The 21,129-nt window shown below is 35.4% G+C and overlaps 1 long non-coding RNA gene and 1 pseudogene across 1 annotated transcript; both read right to left on the bottom strand.

Moving 5' to 3' along the window:
• Positions 1-5,390: 5,390 nt before the first annotated feature.
• On the bottom strand, positions 5,391-5,496 carry LOC137836261 (small nucleolar RNA R71; annotated as a pseudogene).
• A 14,000-nt stretch (positions 5,497-19,496) lies between these two features.
• On the bottom strand, positions 19,497-20,745 carry LOC137834455 (uncharacterized). The gene is made up of 2 exons (XR_011084885.1): positions 20,340-20,745; positions 19,497-20,254 (listed from the first exon to the last, which is right to left on the bottom strand). It is a non-coding gene; the product is annotated as an uncharacterized lncRNA (long non-coding RNA).
• Between the last annotated feature and the right edge of the window lie 384 nt (positions 20,746-21,129).

Genomic DNA, 21,129 nt, shown 5'->3' with positions numbered 1-21,129 from the left:
TTAGAAATCATTTAAGAGAGATTCAGAAATCAAAAAGGAATTTTGTTAGGATTTTCAAAGAAACAATCGGTTGAAAACACGAAACAATCGATTGATTTAGTTTGACAGTTAAGTCAATCAAGTCAAACAATTTTCAACTTTTTCAAAACCTCCTAAGAACAAAACAACCGGTTGATTCGAAAAAACAACAAATTGTTTTTCCCTTAATTGAAAAACATTCCATTTTAAAAAGGTTTTCAAATGAAATTAGTTCTGGATTCAAACAAGGAGTGGATTAAAAATGATTCTACTCCAGACCCCACACAAACACACGACAGCAACTCCAGCCTTCCATCAAACACTTTGAATTGGGATTCTTCAAAGCTCTTGATCACTCTTGATCAACAATCTCCCCCTATTTGATGAAGCAAATCCCTGGTTGCTTTTGTTGATCTTGTTTAAAGTTGAAACAGCACCTGCAAAACAGAAACTATGCAATCCCAGAGCATCTCTAATATCAGGTTATGATGACATACTAACAAGTTTTCTACATAACCACAAGAGTAGAAAAACCAGGAAATCCAGCCACAATCAATGACAAGATTAACCAAATAGCAACAAAAATTAAAACAAACTTAAATCAGAGTTATAGCAGATAAGACAACACATAAACCATATTCTCCCCTATTTATTTTCACAAATAGAATTAGGAAGAGATAAAAACAGAATAGTTCAAAATAAAGCAATACTAGCATATAAATTAAAAAAAAAATTGGCTTCAATCTTCTTTCCCATATTGCAGCTCAAAAAGTTGGTTTGAACAGCTTCAATCTATTCATCAAGGTTATAAAAACGTGTATCCATGCTTTGGAATCTGTCATCAATGTTTTGAAAATTTGTAGCACAAAAATCATGAAGATTCCTTTGATTTTTAGCAAAGTTGTCTAACCTATTGACCATAAATCTCTCAAAAGGGAACATTGAGAGAATTCTATTTCCTTGGTTTCCAACACTTGTTCTAGTACCTGTGTCAACAACAGTTTGATCTTCATCTTGAGCATTAACATTAACACCTTTAGCAGCATCTCGTTCTTCTTCATCATGTTCAGCATGTGCACCACTTGAGGAACCACCTTGTTCTCCATCCTTGCTTACCCATTTTCCACCAATTTTGGTAAAACCCATCTTACTTAGTGAACCATTGTTCACTTCATGAGTTGATTTCACCAATTCAGATGTTTCTTCCTCAAGATCTACTTCAAAATAGTTTAAGAATTTTGAAATCAAGATAGCATAAGGATAATGGTAATCACTTAATGTCATTGATTTCTGCATGTGTTCCTTGACTTTGTTTATAATACAGTATATGTAGACAAGATCTTCCCCAATAAGAACAAAGTTATTGCTCCCTCTTGGTGTTAGAATCCAAGTTACAATGAAAGCCATTAGCCTTTCATTCAGCTTCAACCCTCCAACTGAACAAGTTCTCACTTGTGCTTGCAGATTCTTCAAACAACTTCTATAATATTGAATTTTGTAGAAATCTTCCACCACATCAATGATTCCTTTGTTGATTCACAGCCCAACATATTTCAATCCAGTTACTGCAGTCCATACTTCATGAGTAATCTCCATATCCACACCTTTAACATGGGAAACAAGGTTGTTGTCAACAAACTTCAAGTTGGTGTAGAAAACTCTAATGAGATCAGGATAAATGTTCCCTTTCATCTCTAAGAACCTCTTCAGCAGTTGTTCCTTGTGAAGATTTCGCACATCATCCAACTTTTGAATTTTCAGCCAGCTGAAAGAGATAACTTTTGAATTTTTTATCACTTTTCCACTTGTTTCAAAGCGGTATTTTTCAATCAGCTCATTGTCTCCTGAAAATCAGCCTTCAAGACGCCTTCCTGTTCTTACAACCTTGGTTTTGATTCTTTTTTATGATGGAGGAGTGGAATTCATGGTGGTAGTGATCAAGAATAAAAAAATAGAGAGAAAAGATAGACAAATATGAGATGTAACAACAGATGTGCCAATGAGTTGTTTTTGTGTAGAAAAACAAATGCATAGGGTTTTATAGCAACACAAAAACCATCTTTGATCCTTTGGTTGCAGTGGGTTTCGGTCTTCAAGAAGAGGAATCTGGTCCAAGCTTGCATAGGAAAAATGTCAGCCCACACCAGAAAAACACATGGTCAACACATGTGGATTTGACTAGTCATAAAGACACTTGAATTTCCAAGATATGGAATATATTCCTTTTATGACAAGAAGTAACCCACTTCTGAACCAATTCAAACTCATAATGGCTGTTTTTTGACTCATAACTCTTTAAAATAGAAATCTGCAAAAGCTAGAATGCATAAAGAAATTAAATCAATTTTATGTAGTGTTGTCAAAGGAGAAGACAATCGGTTGTTTTTCTGTAACAACAACTAATTAGATTTTTTAAAAGCAGAGAAGAATAAAATTGTAATTGCTCCACATGTATCACAAATAGATGAAGATTTAACACAAATTAAAAAAATAAAAAACAAAAACAAAGAAAGTCTTATCCTTTTGTCATAGAGTCCCTTCAATGAGTCACTGTCCATGATCAAGAAAACTTCTTTTGGCTTTTAAGAAGACTTAAGCTGGTACAAAATTCTCAGTTCAATTCCAGACAAAATCTTCTTCTTCGAAATGCTTGATCTGATGACTCAAGAGTCCATGCTTCTCTTAGTATTCCTACAACACAACAAATTCAAGCAACAAGATTTGATCCCCTTACAAAAGTGGGTCCTTTTGTATTACATTTATCATTGGGAACTTCAGAACCTTTGGAAATCCATCTCATTATACCTTTAGGACCATAATATTTCCTAAGTTTACAGAATCTAACAGAGTGGCCTCTCTTCCTGCAATAAAAACATGTAACAACCAGTTGTTTCGATTTTTCAATCGGTTGTTTTTTTGACACTTTTGAAAAAGGCTTTGAAATCCCATTTTTCTTGCTTTTTGGATTAAACCCAAAACCAGATTTTCCAAAAACACATTTTTGGGATGCCAAGACAGTTTCAAAGTTAGATTTACCCTTTGAAAATTTATCCATAATTTTAATAAGATAATGAACTTCATTTTCAAGAATTTTACAATTTTGACAAGCTTTTGAGTGACACAAGCAAGAAGAATTCTTGTAATGCAATTCAAGATTTTCAAGATCAGTTTTTGAATTTTCCAATTCTTCTTCAAGTGTCTTGACTCTATTTTCAAGCCAGTTGTTCAACCCTTTCAACCGGTTATTCAAGAGAGCCAATCGGTTAGCTTCCCCATGAGTTTCTTTAAAAGCTTGAAGCAATTGACTATAGTTTTCAGCATTTAAAGAGGCACAAGAACTTAAAGTATTTGAATCATCTTCTCCCTTTGCCATCAAACACAAATTGGCTTCTTCATCTTCACTTGATGAGGAGACTTCATTTTCATCCCAAGCAATGTAGGCCTTTTTTGATTTCCCTTTCTTTTTCTTCTTGCTTGACTTCTTTTCCTTGCCTTCTTTATTTGGGCATTCAAATTTTATATGTCTCTGTTCTCCACAACCAAAACAAGTATAATTAGGATTAAAATCACTAGTTTTCTTGTTTCCATACCTTTCTTTGTTGGATTCCTTGCTGCGGTTTCTCTTCAAGAATTTGTTGAACTTTTTGGACAACAAACTAAGAGTTTCTCCCTCACTTTCATCACTTGAGTCTTGCTTATTTTTGTTCTTGGCAGCTTTCAAGGTGACCTTGAGGCACCCCCCCCCCCCCCCAAAAGGTAGTTTTTCAGCCATAGAAAAAAGATTTTTAGGATCGAAAACTTGAGTAACTACAAGAACTTAGCTTTTGATGCCAATTGTTAGAATATATAGCCTTTTAAACAAGAGGGGGGTGAATTGTTTGAAAGAGATTTTCGAAAAATTTTGAAGGTTTAATGAAACTCAGTGAAGAAATATAGAAAAGGAACCAAGTTAACTAAGAATACAATCTGTTTTAAAGTGAAACACAAAAAAAAAAACCGGTTGTTTCTTTGATTCAATCGGTTGTTTATACTAGCAGAATTTAAAACAACTTAAAAACAAAATTTAAAAGAGATCAGAGTAAGAGAAAAACACAAAAGTAGTTTATACTGGTTCACTCTTAAGCCAAGAGCTACATCCAGTCCCTAGAAACTTCTAGGTTTTTACTAAGCAATCAAAACTATATTACAACACAAACCACCAAAAGAGTGACCTTGAACTCTTCAAGAAACACACTCCTTTTGGCACAACAATCCACATAAATTAGAACACCCTCTGATTTTGTACTTACACTCAATTATTGAAATAAAGTAATCAAGAAAGAAGAGAATAGAATACACCTGGGTATTACAAAGCTTAAAGTTCAGAACTACACCCCAATCCTATCCCACACACTTGAAAATCCAAAGCTTTATGTGAATCTTGAAAACTTGAAATTAAATTTGCACTATGATTTCTCAAAACTATTTCTCTATCATTCCAGGAGCGTGTAACAAACTTTTTATACTCCAAAGAATATTTAAAAACATTTAAAACAAGAGCGCATTCAATTAGAAATCATTTAAGAGAGATTCATAAATCAAAACAAAATTCTGTTAGGATTTTCAAGGAAACAATCGGTTGAAAACACGAAACAACCGATTGATTTAGTTTGACAGTTAAGTCAATCAAGTCAAACAATTTTCAACTTTTTTAAAACCTCCTAAGAACAAAACAACTGGTTGATTCGAAAAAACAACAAGTTGTTTTTCCCTTAGTTGAGAAACATTCTATTTTGAAAAGGTTTTCAAATCAAATTAGTTATGGATTCAAACAAGGAGTCGATTACAAATGATTCTACCCTAAACCCCACATAAAGACACAACAACAACTCCAGTCTTCCATCAAACACCTTGGATTTGGATTCTTCAAAGCTCTTGATCAATAGAGAGAACTCTTCAACAAATTCTTCTTTTTCCATTCATATTTTTTAGGAGGATAACAACATGGTGGAGGAGAAAACACCACCTCCTAAGAAGACTCTTGGAGATTACGTCATAACCAAGGGCCTACACACTTTTCTAGCATTGCAATACCTGCTACTAACATGACCTTGGAGATGAAGCCTGCGTTCCACACCCTCATTAGTACCAATCATTGACAACGATGGATCATGAGGATCCCCATACACACTTGGCTACGTTTTATGAATTGGTGGGAACTATGGATTTTTAGTCAAGTGATCTTGAGAGTGTGTATATGCGTTTGTTTCCATTTTCTTTGGCAAGAAAAATGAAGGAGTGACTTAAATCCCATCCTAATCAGAGCCTAACCAAATGGAAGGATGTAGAGGAAAATTTTCTACAGAGATTTTTTCCAATTTCTCGTTACATTGAAGCTAAGTCTGAAATCTCTATGTTCAAACAAGGAGTACATGAATCTTTCTGTGAGACATGGGAGAGATTCAAGATGATGCTGAGGAAATGGCCAAATCATGGGTTTTAAGAGATTGCTCAACTGAGCACATTCCTTAATGGCCTTAGGGATGATACGAAGATGCTCCTAGATGCCGAAGTTGGTGGCACAATGATGGTTGTTGACGAAGAACAAGCAAGGAGAATTATTGATGCTTTGTCCACAACTGATTATCAAGCTCAGCATGACAATGGTCATCAAAAGAGAGGATTATTGCAATTGAACACTGCAAATGCATTGCTGGCTTAAAATAAGATTCTGACACAGCAGATTGAGCAACTGACTGCACAGATGGCCAAACTACCCGAAAAGTTGCATGTGGTTCACTCATCTAAAAGTTAGAATATACCAATCAGGTGTGATTTTTGTGGAAGCGATCATCTTAATGGTCATTGTTTGTATCGGATCAACTCACCTGAAGCTGAGGTAAATTATATGGGCAATCAAGGAAGGCAAGGTGGTTTTCCAACAATTATTCTCAAGATTGGAAAAATAATCAAAATCAAAATTTTGGGTGGAAGCAAGATTATAGTACATCCAACAAGCAAGGACCTTTCCAACAACAACATCAATTTAATTATCCGTCCATACCTGAGAGAATGAGTAAAGTTGAAGACGCTCTAACAAAGATTGTGAGTGCGCAGGAAAATAGCATTGCCATGATTAGGAGTATGGATATCCAAATGGGACAGATGGCCAAACAAATTGCACAGAGGGACAAATTCGCCAATTCTCAGCCAACAACACAACCAACCCTAAGGAGCATTGTAATAAAATCACTATTGAGAGTGATAAAAAAAAAATAAGAGAGTGAGATGGTAAGATGGCGATGATCGAGGAAGAAAAAGGAGAATATAGAAAAGAAGGAGAAAAACATGAAGTTGTAGATAGTAGAATTTCAAAAGAATTATCCCATTCTCTTATGCCTGTAAAAGAAAGAAAAGAAAGAATTTTTTTCTAATAAATTGCTTTCAAAAAATTATTTTGTAGGATGGTCGGAGAAAAAAACATTCTTCGAAGGAATTAGAAGGAATATATGTTGTTTTGAAGGCAGAAATATATAGTTGGAATTGGAAGCAATATTTAAGCCTAAAGACTTGCCAAAGAAATTCAAGGATCCAGGGAGTTTTACTATTTCTGTGTCAATTGGTGATTTATTTGTGGGTAATGCCTTATTGGATTTAGGGTCAAGTATAAATTTAATGTCATTAACCATGTTAAGACAGATAAGTGACTTGGAGGTTAAACCCACAATGATGCAATTACAATTGGCTGACAAAACTGTGAAACATCCCTATGGTGTGGTAGAAGATGTTCTTATGAAGGTAGACAAGTTCCTATTTTCGGTAGATTTTGTGATCTTGGACATGAAGGAAAACGAGGGGGTCCTTTGATTCTCGGCAGACCTTTTATGAAAACGCTAGAGTCATAGTGGATATGGATAAAGGAGAACTTAGAGTACAGTCTCAAGAGGACGAGGTAAGATTTAATCTTTTTAATGATGTGACTGAATGTATTGCAGATAAGAATGGGAGACAAGAAGAGGTCATCCCTATAACTGAAAAGCAGATGGATGGCTCAAATCCAAAGAAGGAAGCTACACATCATGAAAAGTTAGAGACAAAACGAGACTAAAACAATCAAGGGAAGGTAGTGGAAGAAGATGAATATCGGCCAGGACAACCTATCATGCTCAACGCAGGTAGAGGGAAAGAAATGAAGAAGATTAAGAAATTGTGGGTTGTCAAGAAGTTAAAGATGGATGGAACAATCGAAGTTGAATCGCTGTAGTCAAGAAAAACAAAAGTGATAACTAGAGTACTGGCCAAACAGAACAATTACCCCCCTTGATGAAAACTTTTCTCAAGCTATATGACATTAAATAAAGCACTTGTTGGGAGGCAAAGCAGTAAATTGATTGTTTATTTTTGTTAAAATAGGTTTAGATGTTTTATATTAATTGTTGTCCCGTAAACAAGAAGAATTGGGCAAGCTCATTATGGCATTCTCGCTCAAGCAAGAAGGTACGAAAAATGCTGGTACCTTTGGAGCCATATCGCTCAAGCGAGAATTTCCTCGCTCAAGCGAGAATGGCACAAAATTTTGTGTGCTCTCACTCAAGCGAGAAGACCTGGCAACGTTTTTAAAAACGCGGATTTAGGGTTCGGTGGTACTATTCACTTTAAAAACCTTGGAGAGAAGCTTTCATTTTTGCTTTGTGATAGCTTATTTGTACTCTAATATTTCATTGTTCTTCTTTCAATCTTGAAATCTTTGATTACTGTGTGCCAAGTAAGTCTTTTATCTTTATATTTTTCTCTAATTTCCTTGTTTAGTCATGGATTTATTTTTTTGGGGTTTAAAGTTTGGGGGTTTTTGTGTTTTGAGTTTTGAAAGGATTATGATAAATGAAGTTAACCTCTTTGCTTTATAGATTTTGTTGGTATGATTGATTGTTGATTATTGCATTTTGGATGGTTAGTTTTAGAAATCTTACCCTTTTGCACCCAAATTGAAGCATGCACGGAAGGTGTTTGTTAAAATGCCTAGTGAAAATTAATTGGGGTTTGTGGTTTGCATATGGATGATTAATTGACAATGCATGAAAAGGGTTTTGTATACATGTTTCTATGAAAATTACACGAGATTAGTTAAACTTTGAATTGGGATTTGGATTGAGGATGATATTTGAGAAATATGTTGTGTCTCGTTTAAAATTTGCAGCTATGGGTCGGACTAAGTGTACTACAACTCAAACGGCCAAAGGAAAAAGAGTAAGGATGGAGTCACCAGAGCCTCCTACATGAAGCAGGTTTGGAAGAAAAGAAAAGTAGAAAAGGTATGAAGAAATAAAGAATTGGGCTTTTATTCCAGAGAGAAGAGTACAATTGTTGCCTGAGCAATATGACCCACTCTTAGGGGGCTTGCAATGAAGAAATTGGATGAGGCTAGCTGAGCCTCTACAAATATATGATCTTGATGTGGTCCATGAATTTTATGCAAATGCTTGGGCATGAGAAATGAAGCTCAAAAGTTGGCATCAAGAGTACGAGGGCGATGGGTACCTTTTGACAAGGATTTCATTAGTGCATTCTTGGGTGACCCTTTGTAGTTAAGAAGAAATGAGGATTGCACAAATCATCGGTTGAAGGATCAATTTGGTGGCTTTAATGATGACATAGTGGCTAGGCAAATTTGTCTAGCCAACCACACTAATCAAACAACTGCAACTGGTAGACCATGGAGGATATTAAGGAAACATGTGAAGACGTTATCTCAAGTTTGGATGGTCTTCACACTGGCCACGTATCTGACTTGAATATTCCCAGGTGTCACCTTCTGATTCGCCTTTTAAAAGATGATTATTCTGTTGATGTGACCAAAATTATTTGTCATGAAATTTATAAATTTGCTAGATTTGAAATTGGCCCAAAAAATCAAAAGCCAAAGGGTACTTTAGGGTTCCCTGCTCTTATTACTGCTCTATGTGCAGAATATGGTGTGGAGGTCAATCCATCTATGAAGATTAGACCTTCAATTGATTTAAAATTTATTGTTAACAACTGTATTGCTGCAGAAGAATAGGCACCACAAGTTGGTGAAGTTCCTATATATTAGTCACCTGTTCACCAACCAAAATCATTTGTACCATTTAGGGAAGACAGGTTAATGGAACAGTTGCAGTAAATGTAGCTGGAGCAAAGAGCTACTTGGGACCATATACAAATGCAGGAGAGTGCCAATTATAGAGGGATAATGAGGCTTCAACAAGACATATATGAAAATTTCCCTTAAGGGCAACATAACCCCTACATGCCTCCAGATCAATTTGCTGCTTATGTTGCTTAGCCTGGAGACAGGTTTTATTATTCAGGATGAGGGGGCACAAATTCAGCTAATGAAGCAAGACCATCTACGGTTGGTGTAGATGATGAATTTAACACAGAGCTTAAGGGACGACTAATATGGTTATTTCTTTTCAATTTTTCTTATTTGTTTTGTTAGCATTGGTTGGTTTAGTTATCTAATTGTATCAGGTTGGAATATTTTCCTGTTATTGTTTTCTTGAATTATTGTTATTTTTAATTTTAGTTTAATTTCTAGTTTATTTTTAACAAATAAAAAAAATAATTGGAATATTAATCTGGGGAGAAAAAAAAATTGTGTTTAAATATTAAATAGTGAGATGAATTAGACCCAGGTTAGAAAAAAAAATTTGATTGAATCCCTATTCGAATGTAGTTGAAATTGTGATACGTGAAAATTTAATAGGATGATTGATTAGGTCAAAGAATGAAAAAACAAAAAGGAACAAGACTAATTAAACCAAGTGAGTGTGTGAACCTTAAACAGTTTTGAGAGTTTTACTAATGAATTGACAATTGTGGTTGCTTAATTTTTATTTTTTGTTACATCATAAAAGAGTATGAAAATGATTAAGGCATTTGTTTTGTGTAAATTAGGAACCCATGGCCAAATAGCCAACCTTTATCTTATTAGAATTCCATTTTCTTTTATATCCCCTTTGGGCCAAGAATTTTTGTTGTTATTGCACCCTAAACCTTCAATGATATACTTTCCTACCTTCGGCATGTTTAAGGAAGGAGAACATAGATGCAATATGTATAGAAAAGGGAATGGTTGGTTATAATTATTGAAAGCTAAAAAAGTTGAAAATATGAATAATTTATTCCTATTAATGAGAAAAAGAAAGAGAAAAGGAAAAATAAAAATGAGGAAAAGTGGGAAGTCAAAAGAAAATGGTGATTAGATAATACATATGTGCTATAATTGGATTGTAGGTATGTTCTTCTTCTTTAAGATGTGCATTTTGTTATCTGAAAAATTAGTACTTTTTGGAAGTCTAACCTCATTACAACCCTGGAAAAGACCTCAAAATTTATGTTTCTAATATGTTTGTGATTTGAAGATGAAATGAAAAATAATTTTGATTTGTCATGATTAAGTGAAAATAGAGAGAAACACTTACCTATGAGCATATGAGAATAAATTCCTTAATGAATTGCTATTTATTTGTTTTGATTTGATCCTGGACGTTGATTGTGTCTATATTTTTCTATATTTGAATTTGGAAGTATCTTAAATTTCTAATTTAATCTGTTGTTTAGTAAATTAAGCTGTTTTGATATTTAAATTCAAATATATCCATTTACTTTTTTTAAGACAAGCAAGATTCTAAGTTGGGAAGAGTGATAAGTGCCTAATTTCAGTAATATTTTATATTAAAATATAGGCACTTATAAGTATTAATTACTAAAATACATATAAAATAATCCCTAATTTATGAATTTATACCTTGTTACATTTTTATGATGTTTATTTGAATAAGAAAATTTTATTCCCATATTTTGTTTTAATATGAGGTTTCTAGGAAAGAATGGAGATTTGGACTAAAGAAGAATGATATAAGCTAAAAGGAGAAAGCTGGAAGGCCCCACCCAAAAATGCAAAATAAGAAAAAAAGTCCAACTCAGCAGCGGAGTATCTCGCTCAATCGATAACTCATTCTCGCTTGAACGAGAATACTCTAGTGAAGTTTTTGGAAAATAACGCCTTTCTCACTTGAGTGAGAATGCGTCAGATTAATTGGGCTAATTTTATGTTTTATGAACCAACCCATCACTGCGACGCAAGAAGTCACCTAACCCCAGTAAATTAGGTTAAATATGGGGCTAGAGGCTCAACCCTAGTGTGCCCTATTGAGAGGAAAACACCATTGAGTGATTTGTTAACCAATTGGGAGAATGGAAGGTGCTAGAAGTATGCGTGGCTAATTCTACCCTTTGGGATTGAGAGTAATTTGTTCGAGCTCTTATGTATTGAGGTGATATTTAAATATGATATAATGTTCTATTCTTGATTGACTATTGGTATTGTTGTTTTGTTTCTCACTCTAAATCTTGAATCTTAAATCTGACTGAGAGGTATTTTTAGAGTTCTAACCTAAATAACAATACTTAACATATTTGAGTGCTAGAGATAGACTTGAAATGTTAATTGCTATTATCATCTGAGCGAGACTCTAAGTTGTTTTTATAAGTATGTGAGAGATTGATATTTAGGCATTCTTAATCATTTTATATCCGAGAGATATAAACAAAATTTATACGAGCATCAATTTCAATCAAAGATGTATGGTCCACAATGTGCAAGATTTTATTTTTTTTGGTGGTCCAACATTTGGTTTCTAACATAATTAAATGAAGGATTACTTTATAATTTGTTTGTTAATTGTGGTCATATGTATAATATATTTTATAGGGATACCTTTTATAAAGTCCATATCATGGCAGAATGTTATTTTGAGCTTGTGGTCCACCATAGAGGGACATTTTGTGATGGGAGATGTGTTGGTGGTGATACATCAACATGGTCATGTGACTCTAATAGACGGAGTTACTTTGAAATAGTTGGAATTCTAAAGGAGATGGGATTTTTAACAGTACAGGATATGTGGTATTCAAGTGGAGGTTGTGAAGAGTTGGAAAATAGATTGCAACTTCTGGTTGATGATGGTGGTGCAATAGAAATGCTGAAAAATTCAAATACACATGGTGAAGTTCATTTATTTTTAGTGCATGTTGTTTCAGAGGCAGAAGTGATGTTGGTTTTAGGTGATGTTGTGGAACCCGAAGGTGTTGAAGGTGATGTTGAGGATGGTGGTGGTGTGGACATTGATGAAGATCATGGTATGGAAGGTGTGGTTGAGGGTGATGATGAGGAGGAGGAAGGATGTGCTAGTGTGGAACCCGAAGGTGTTGAAGTTGATGTTGAGGATGTTGGTGGTGTGGACATTGGTGAGCATCATGGTATAGAAGGTGTGGTTGAGGGTGATGATGAGGAGGAGGAAGGTCGTGCTGGTATGGAACCCGAAGGTCTTGAGGGTCATGTTGAGGATGATGGTGATGAGGTTGAGGAAGATGAGGAGGAAGACGAAGGTCATGGTGGTCAGGGTATTGGTGCGCCCATTCACAAAGACATGGAATGTGATAATGATGGTGGGGATGATGATGGTGGGCATGTGTCATAATATTCTTCTTGGTTAAGGGAAGTTGAATTTATTGAAGGTGAAATTGAAGTTCAGAGTGAGGGTACTAGAGATAAGGGTGAGGGTGAGGGTGAGGGTAAGGGTACTACACATGAGGGTACTACAAATAAGGATAAGGTGAGAGTCAGGGTACTACAGATGAGGGTGAGGTTAGGCATAGAAGTAAAAGGTAGGCCAATAATCCCATAGAAGGTTTATAACCAAATTGTAAAGTTGATTTGTAGAATTTGGGTGTTGATGATGATGAAAGTGAAGGAACATTTGTGCATGATAAACGATTGTCAGATACAGAGTGGGAATCAAAAGAGTTAGACAGCGGGGACGAATTTGAAGATGGTGAGGAGGATATCAGTACTGGTGGTAAATTTCCATCCTTTGAAATGCCAAAAAACATGACAAATTTTTCCTAGGATTTGGGTACCTATTTTACAGACAAGGAAGCATTTAAAGATGGCATTAGAACTTATGTTGTCCATTCAAAGAAGAACTTGAAATTAGTCCAAAATGATAATACGAGAGTTTGTGTGTGTTGTATTGGAGCACAGGGACAATGTGAATGGTATGCATATTGTGGGTTCTTACCCTCAACGAGTTGTTGGCAGTTAAGAAAACTAAATGATGTACATACCTGTGCTAGGAAGTTTAAGGTTGATTTGTTGAACATTAAATGGTTGAGTGGGAGGTTGGAGTCTTCTTTAAGTCAGAATCCAAAAATGAGAAGTAATGATGTAAGGAATAAAGTTGTTAAAAAGTGGAACACAAGTATAAGTAAGTAAAAAGCTCAACAAATAATGGCCATGGCGTTGAAGAATGTCCATGGTTCATTGCAAGAGCAGTATAAATGAATTTATAACTATGCATATGAGTTGATGCGTGCAAATTCGGGGTCCACAATGAAAGTAAAAGTTGAAGACATGAATGGGTTCAAAGTTTTTAACAGATTTTATGTTTGCTTAAAAGCCTGCAAGGATAGCTTTATATCTTGTAGGCTGATAATTGCTTTGGATGGGTGCTTCTTGAAAGGCTTTTATGGTGGTGAACCATTGACAACTGTTGGGAGGGACCCAAATGATCAAATGCTACCACTAACATATGTTGTGGTTGAGGTTGAATGCAAAGATTCTTGGAGCTGGTTTTTGCAGTTTTTAATTGAAGATGTTGAGGGTGTAGATGTATGTGAAGGCATCACTTTCATATCTGACCAACTAAAAGTATATTCTTTGTTGTCAATTGTTGATTTTGTCTGTGTATGCTTTTAATTTAACTATTTTATATATGACTTTGACAGGGTTTGTTGTCTGCCATTCAAGAAGTGATACCTAGGGCAATGCAGCGGTTGTGTGTTCGACACCTGTACTCGAACTTCAGAAATAAATTCGTACGAAAAAAATTAAAAACTTTAATGTGAAGGGCATTCAGCGGCACATATCCCCAAGCATGGGAGAGAGAGATGAGGGCTATAAAGGAAGTCATTGATTAGGCTTTCAAACATCTGATTGCACTACCTCCCAGGCAAGCATTCATACTTGTTCTTTTATTGATGTCAGATTTGAAAATTCCAAGGGATACCATTACCCTAGTTAGAGTGATATCAGTATGTTGTTTATTCACTATCCTGTACAATTACCCTTTTATTCCCTCCCCTTGATGTGAGTTGATTTTATGATTGTTCATTTAGGTGACACTTTAGATTTATGATTGAGATTGTTGGACAATTAATGGTGAAAACCTAAGGAAAATCCCCATTGCACATTAACTTAACTAAGTGGTTAAGTAGATGTGAAGGTTCATTTCACAAAGGCAAAAGGAAAAGGAAATTATAAAGTGAAGATGATGACAATTATAGGTGCGGAATTTAAGCATGGAATGCGTTGACCGAATAGACAAAAAGAAACCAAAAGAAGAACATATTTACGAATTGAATGGAATGAAAATCGAAGGAAAAGATAAAGGAAAAGATGAAGGAAAATGAAGCTTATAAGATATGGAGTTTGAGATGATGAGCACGCCACTTGGATGATGAAATGACTCCAAGATAAGTGTTGGAAGCTGCCACTTGAGAGCTCTCAAATTCTCATAAGATAAGACTAATGACTAAGAGGAACAAGCCTCACTAGCATCTCACACAAAATGTGCAGAGTAACTTTCTTTATTTCATTGAACTTGTAAAATACACTAGGTAGGCCTCCTATTTATAGGTGAAGGAGCCTTGGAGAACAAGTTAAAGGGGTAGGATGGGAAAATGGAAAAATGGGCAATCTTAGGGTTTGACTAAGTCAATCCCGCATCTTAGGTTTGTCCTTCTAGAAACTAGGTCAAAATGTCTTTCAAAAGGGCTAGGAACAAGCTAAAAGGCTACCCACACCCCATATTATGCTAAAGGTACCTTATTCTAGCCTATATTTGTTATTTGGATCCCTCAAGTGAGCCCAACTTATTTACTACATTTTCTAATCATTAAGAAGACCAGTAGGAAGAACTTTAGATGCTCTGGTCTTTGTCCAATTCTCCCTCTAGTGAGGTCTCTACTTTGAGATGACTTCTCTTTGTGTACTTTCGCATCCTTGGTCATCTTCTTGTTGGTGTGGTTTGCATCAGCCCTCCACCTAAATAACTAACTAGGTTTGTGCAGTAATTCAGTTATTGTTATATGCCAATTTTGGTGCTTCTGCACTTCCCAAATAACAGTCTTTTAAAAGTTTAATTTTGTTGTGATTATAGTAGCGTTGACACCACATATGCATGTTGTTTGATTTCCTCTGCACAATTGTTCTTTGTTGTTTAATTTCCTCTGCACATACACATACAACTGCCAATCACTATAGGGAACATCTAGAATCGCGTGCATAAATAGTGATAGAATTGAAGTAGATAGTACTACTGTACCAACAAGTGGCAAAATCATTTTTTTGGGTTACATTATGATTTCACATTCTACTTTTTAGAACCTTTAATTTTGACAAAACCCAGTAGCTCATGTTCATCAATCTTTGGCCCTTGTGTTTTCTTTCACTCTTTAAGTTTGCCATGCGCTTTCTGGCCCAAGTAAGCCCTTGGGTTTATGTTTTCCTCTTTGTTCTTTCCTGCTCTGTTTACACTTTGTTGGTTGTTTTGTCCTTTCTGTGCCTTTATCAGAGAACCTTGTGGTATTATGAGTAATTTCCCCATCATTGTTATTGACTTTAGTGCTTTTTACAGGATTGTGCATGGTAAATGTTGATAATTCTTGCTACTAGTCAGTTATGCATTACATTTATGGTGACTGTTTGCTTAAGCTGTTGACTTTTGATTATTAATGATACACATGCCTTTCAATTTCTTAACTCTCCTGTACAATTTCTTAACTGCCATGCAAAATTTAACAGTAAAAGGGTGCAAATTTTTTACACCATATTTTCTTATACCTACCATATACATTGTGCAATAATTCAGCTTGTGAACTCAATTATTTTCAGTTTACCAAGTAATTTATTTTCAGTTTATGAAGTCATTTATTTTCAATTGACTAGGTTCTGAAATCATTTATACTAGGTTCTGGTCCAGATCAATGTTCACATTCACTCCAAAATGTGACTCACTTGTCAACAATATTTGTGAAGGCTTTAATAGTGTGCTTGTAGCTGCACGTGCAAAACCTATCATTACCATGCTAGAAGATATCAGATCTTATATAATGTAGAGATGAGCAAATAACAGATTGAAAATTGCCTCATTTGAAGAATCAATATGTCCAAAGATTTTAAGCAGGTTACAAAAGGAAGAAAATCAAACTCGATATTGGATACCCAGGTTAGATGACAACATTGATACACTATTTTAAAAAGTTATTGTGTTAGTTGTTAGATATGTCTAACCAATTCCATCATCACAACTCTTTCGCAGATCACCTAATTGAAGTGAGACATATCTCTACCATTGGAGAAAAGTTTGTGGTTAACTTGGACATACATGAGTGCAGCTGTCGAAAATGGATGTTGACTGGAATACCTTATTGTCATGCACTTTCTGGAATGAAATTTTTCAATGTCGATCCAGTCAACTTCATTTCATTTTGGTTCAAGAAGGAAACATATGCAGAGGTGTACAACTCAATTATCTATCCAGTGAACGGTGAACAAGTATGGGACAAAACTGAAATGCCAAATGTTGTGGCACCTCCCACAAAGAAGATGTCTGGAAGATCAAAAAAGAAGAGAAGGTTGGAAGCATGGGAGGTAATGAAGAAAAAAATTCAGTTAGGCCAAAGTAGATTAAAGAAAAAATGTGGGATATGTCATAAGCTTGGCCACAACAAAAAGTCCTGCATTGAAAAATCATCTGAAGAAGGTCCAAGTGCATCAAGGCCATCTCACCCAAGGCCATATGCACCAGGGCCATCTAAGCAAGCTCCAAGTCAGGCAGCAGGCCCATCTCAGCAAGCTCCAAGTGGACCAGGGCCATCTCAGGAAGCTCCATGTCAGGAAGCTCCAACCGCACTCGTTCCACCATCTCCCCCTACTCAACCAATAGTTTCATAACCATCTCAGCCAACTCGAGGACAATAAGATCAAGCGCAAAATTTTCAAGACCCAACACGAGACTTAAGTTACAGTCCATGAGAGACCGCTTTTGGAAGCCATGAATGCTTTTGGAACCCACTGATTTCTATAGTTGTGTATTTTGAAAAACAATTATTCTAGGCTCCTATTAATGTATTTTGAAATGACATTTACGTTCATGTGGTTCATGTATTTTGGAGTATATTAATGTTATCAGGTTCTATGATAATTAAGTTTGATTCATTCCAAATCTATGATAATTAAGTTTGCTTCATTCCAAATGCCTATGCTTATTTCATTTCCTTCAAGGTTAAATTTTATATTATATAACATATTACTTGATACTGAAATAGAATTTAAAATTTCATTTCGGTTTAAAATTTCATCTTGCTTTATTTCATATTGGAGTATTATACAAAACATCAAATATTTTGTTCATTCAAATTCTTTTTGCATTGCTCCAGATTTCAGGATACATATTACATACTAGACATAATGAACTCAACATATAATACATATTACATTAACTCATTCAATCATAATCCCAAAATATACATTCATATGTCACTCATGGGAATTTTAAGAAAATAGTCAACATAACAATGTTTATTATAACAATAACACACAACCCTACTAATAACATCTTAATCCACTTTCTTGACATCTTCAAACGTTTTTTCAAACTACAAATCTTGTTTCTTTGTCTAGCAATAGTTTCATCTTTGTCATGCCCATTGTCTTCAATGCACCATCTGAAGAAATTGCATCCCATGCTTACGTCACTCCTACTCTGTATTAGCCAAAACGATAACCAAAACAATCAATACCAATGCATTTTTGTTTCATAATCCATAATTCAATACATCTCACCTTTTACTTTGGACAACCCCAAAATTACCTCCCACCATTATTGACAGTTGTTGTTGTTCACAAAACCGAAAATTCCCCAAAATCGCAAATGGGAGCAACAAAAGCCATCTTGCTCCCACCACCATGGCTAGAATTAGATCGGTGTTGTTGCACTTCCATTCGATAACAACTACATGATGATACAGATGCAAACCTATAGGCATATATTCCCACCACAAATGAAGCTACGAATGAAGCCACAAACGAATCACAAACGCTATTTACTCCTCCCCCACCAACGAATCCACAACACCAGACTCCACCACAAACGACCCTTGTATCTGTCAACACCCTCGTATCTGTGAAGAAGCCACCATCCAAAAACGTTTATGCCAAAGCAAAAATCCTAACCAACACAATTTATTAATCTTTGCAAAACCAATCTCATGCCCCCAAATCCTAAACAGAGAAACCAAATTTTTTTTTTTTTAAATCACGGTATAAAATTGAATATTGACCCTAAATGTAGGGACGAATAAGGTAATTATACCTTCATTTTATTACTTTATTTTGTGTATTTGGTCATTATTGTTGAATGGTTACTGTGGAGCAGTTTGAATCTGAAAGAGGTTGACAGATACGCCTATGAAAAAGTCAGTGCGCTATTCACACTTTCATAACCTCCTTCCTTCCATTTTGTCTTTAAAATTCTCCGTCTCTCAATCACCTCTACAAAAAATCATAATTCCCCTTTTTCACCCCAAAACAAAAAGAGCCATTCATCTGATCTCATTCATTTGGTATTTCTCAAACAATTTGAAGATCGTATAAGTAACTTTGGACGTCGCAGCAGTCGATCAACGTCTCCCCACAGAGCAAATTATATGTAGAGATACTATTAGTGTAAATAATTATTCATTAACTACACTTAATTATATGTAGAGATACTATTTAAATTGTTTAAAAAGACTACAGTTTTTAAATTGAGACTATTTTATAATATTCTTAACCTAATTCTCTATAACAATATCTTGAAATGGAGATGACTATTGAATTGGTGGATACATTTATTTAATATATGTTTAGCTATAAATACTTTTGAAATTTAATATTCAACTTGAATAATCATTTAAAAGATAACTTTCAAAATATAAATAAAATCTAAAACATACTATTTTAATAATGTGGCGTCGTGACACAATGCGTACTTATAATTTAAAATTCAAAGGTATATAAACATAAAAAAAAATCAACGAATAAACATTTCCTCTATCTGACCAATGAAATCGAGGAAATCAATGAAATAACGAATGATTATTGTCGGTACAAGGACAATCTGTTTGTTAAGTATGATGTCATAATGAATGAACAATAAAGCAACCCATCTAAATATGATCCATTTTACACGATCTCTAAAAATTTGAATCGGTTCCAAGAATCTTGGAATGTTTAGATATTGTCCTAAAAAGTTAAGGGATATTTCAAGTGCATTAATGGTTATTCCTAAAAAATAGTCCAACACAAAATACGTGAATAAATAAGGTTTGAATGAGAGTAAAAAATAGAGTTCGGTAAATTAGAAAGCATTTTTATTGGTCTGGAAGGGATTATAACTCGATTAGATCTCTAGCCAGAATAAGAGGCAGAATAATTGGCGCACCCTGGTGAAACTTTCACTATCCCCTCATAGAGTATTTACACACCATTGAACATGAACAACCCACTACCACGACCACTAAATCAACCCATATCGGATTGCAACTCTCACCCCACTTTGCAACATATATTGACTACCATGAAAGAGTCCAGAACAATTACGGGAAGAAGCTAACAAGTCTCGTCAGTTAATGGAAGATGTAATGCGGACTCATGAAGAATTGTAGAAAGCCAACGACGAACTTCGATGCACCCTGAATAACCCTGCATCCCGAAGGGAAGAAGTGCGGATCTGATTGGAAAATGTGCAAATAGATAAGATGGTCCCAAAGATCGCCTCTTTTTAGGATTAGTAACCTTAAAGCTTTTCAGGCTAAGATGTTGATCTTGGGTGGCTCAAAATAGGTAAGATGCAAGATGTTCGTAGGAACTTCACAGGAGCCGCGCTATAATGGTTTAGTAGAATACAAGGTACAACCATTGACTTGTTCAGTACCTTCTCAAAATGTTCGTAACTGCTTTTGTCAAAGGATTCAGGGCCAACCCGTTCAGTGAATCTCTGATTCGTCAAAAGGTTGAATCTTTGGAAGAGATAAGAACTCGAGTCGGATCGCATATTGAAGCTAAAGAAGTGATGAAGCAAAACAATTCTGTAGAGAAGCACACAAGACCCTTAAATACAAGGATCACAACAGATATCAGACAAACCGACGAGATTTTGAAAGACACCAAAGCAAAACCAAGCGGCACTATATACCTTTCGCGTTGCACAAACAATCAAGAGAGCCGAGAGAAAAGAAGTCGCAACAATGCCCTTGCCTAACCATATCAAGATGACAGGTTCTCCAGGGAAAAGGAATCTCACTCCTCACCTCTGGTACAATCATCTCCGAGCATTTGTATCATCTCATCATTTGAAGATGAAACTCCCTACTACTGAGGGACAAGTTGTCACCGTGAAAGTCAACCTGAAAACATCCCGGAGATGCTATGAAAACAATTTGCACAATCGGAGAAGCTACTAGGCAATATTAACTTTAGCAGTGGGTGTTGGGGGAGAAATACGACTAGAAGAAAAAACAAATCACAAGTCCCCAACCCGGAACGGAGCAAGCTGAGGTCTGGAGAACGAGTTTCAAAATCGGTTAATCTAAGAAAATCGTATGAATACTGACCTGAGCTGGTCAAAGATGTTAAAGAAATGGGAGTAGGAACAAGGAAAACGTTGGAAATTGGAGCAACTCTTAAACCTTGGTTGAAGTCAAATTAATAGGGTTCCCTCAGAACAATATCCGCTCTTTTGTCGGGGTAGGCAACGACATGCCAGGAATTAACCTCGATTTTTTAGCCTTCGGTTGACACCGAATCCTAAAGCCAAACCGATGGTACAAAAAAGACATTGACACTCGGAAGCAAAATGTAAAACTGTGTGAGAGGAGACATAAAAACTCCTAAGAGGACACATCAAAGAGCTCCATTACCACACATAGTTATATAGAGTGAAATCATGGTCCGAAAATCCAACGAAAAGTGAAGAATGTGCATAG

This window comes from Phaseolus vulgaris, chromosome 5, assembly GCF_000499845.2.
Source record: "Phaseolus vulgaris cultivar G19833 chromosome 5, P. vulgaris v2.0, whole genome shotgun sequence".
In the NCBI taxonomy this organism is placed as follows: Eukaryota; Viridiplantae; Streptophyta; class Magnoliopsida; order Fabales; family Fabaceae; genus Phaseolus; species Phaseolus vulgaris.
Note: the sequence above shows the minus strand (reverse complement) of the source record. Positions and strands in the feature narration are given on the sequence as shown.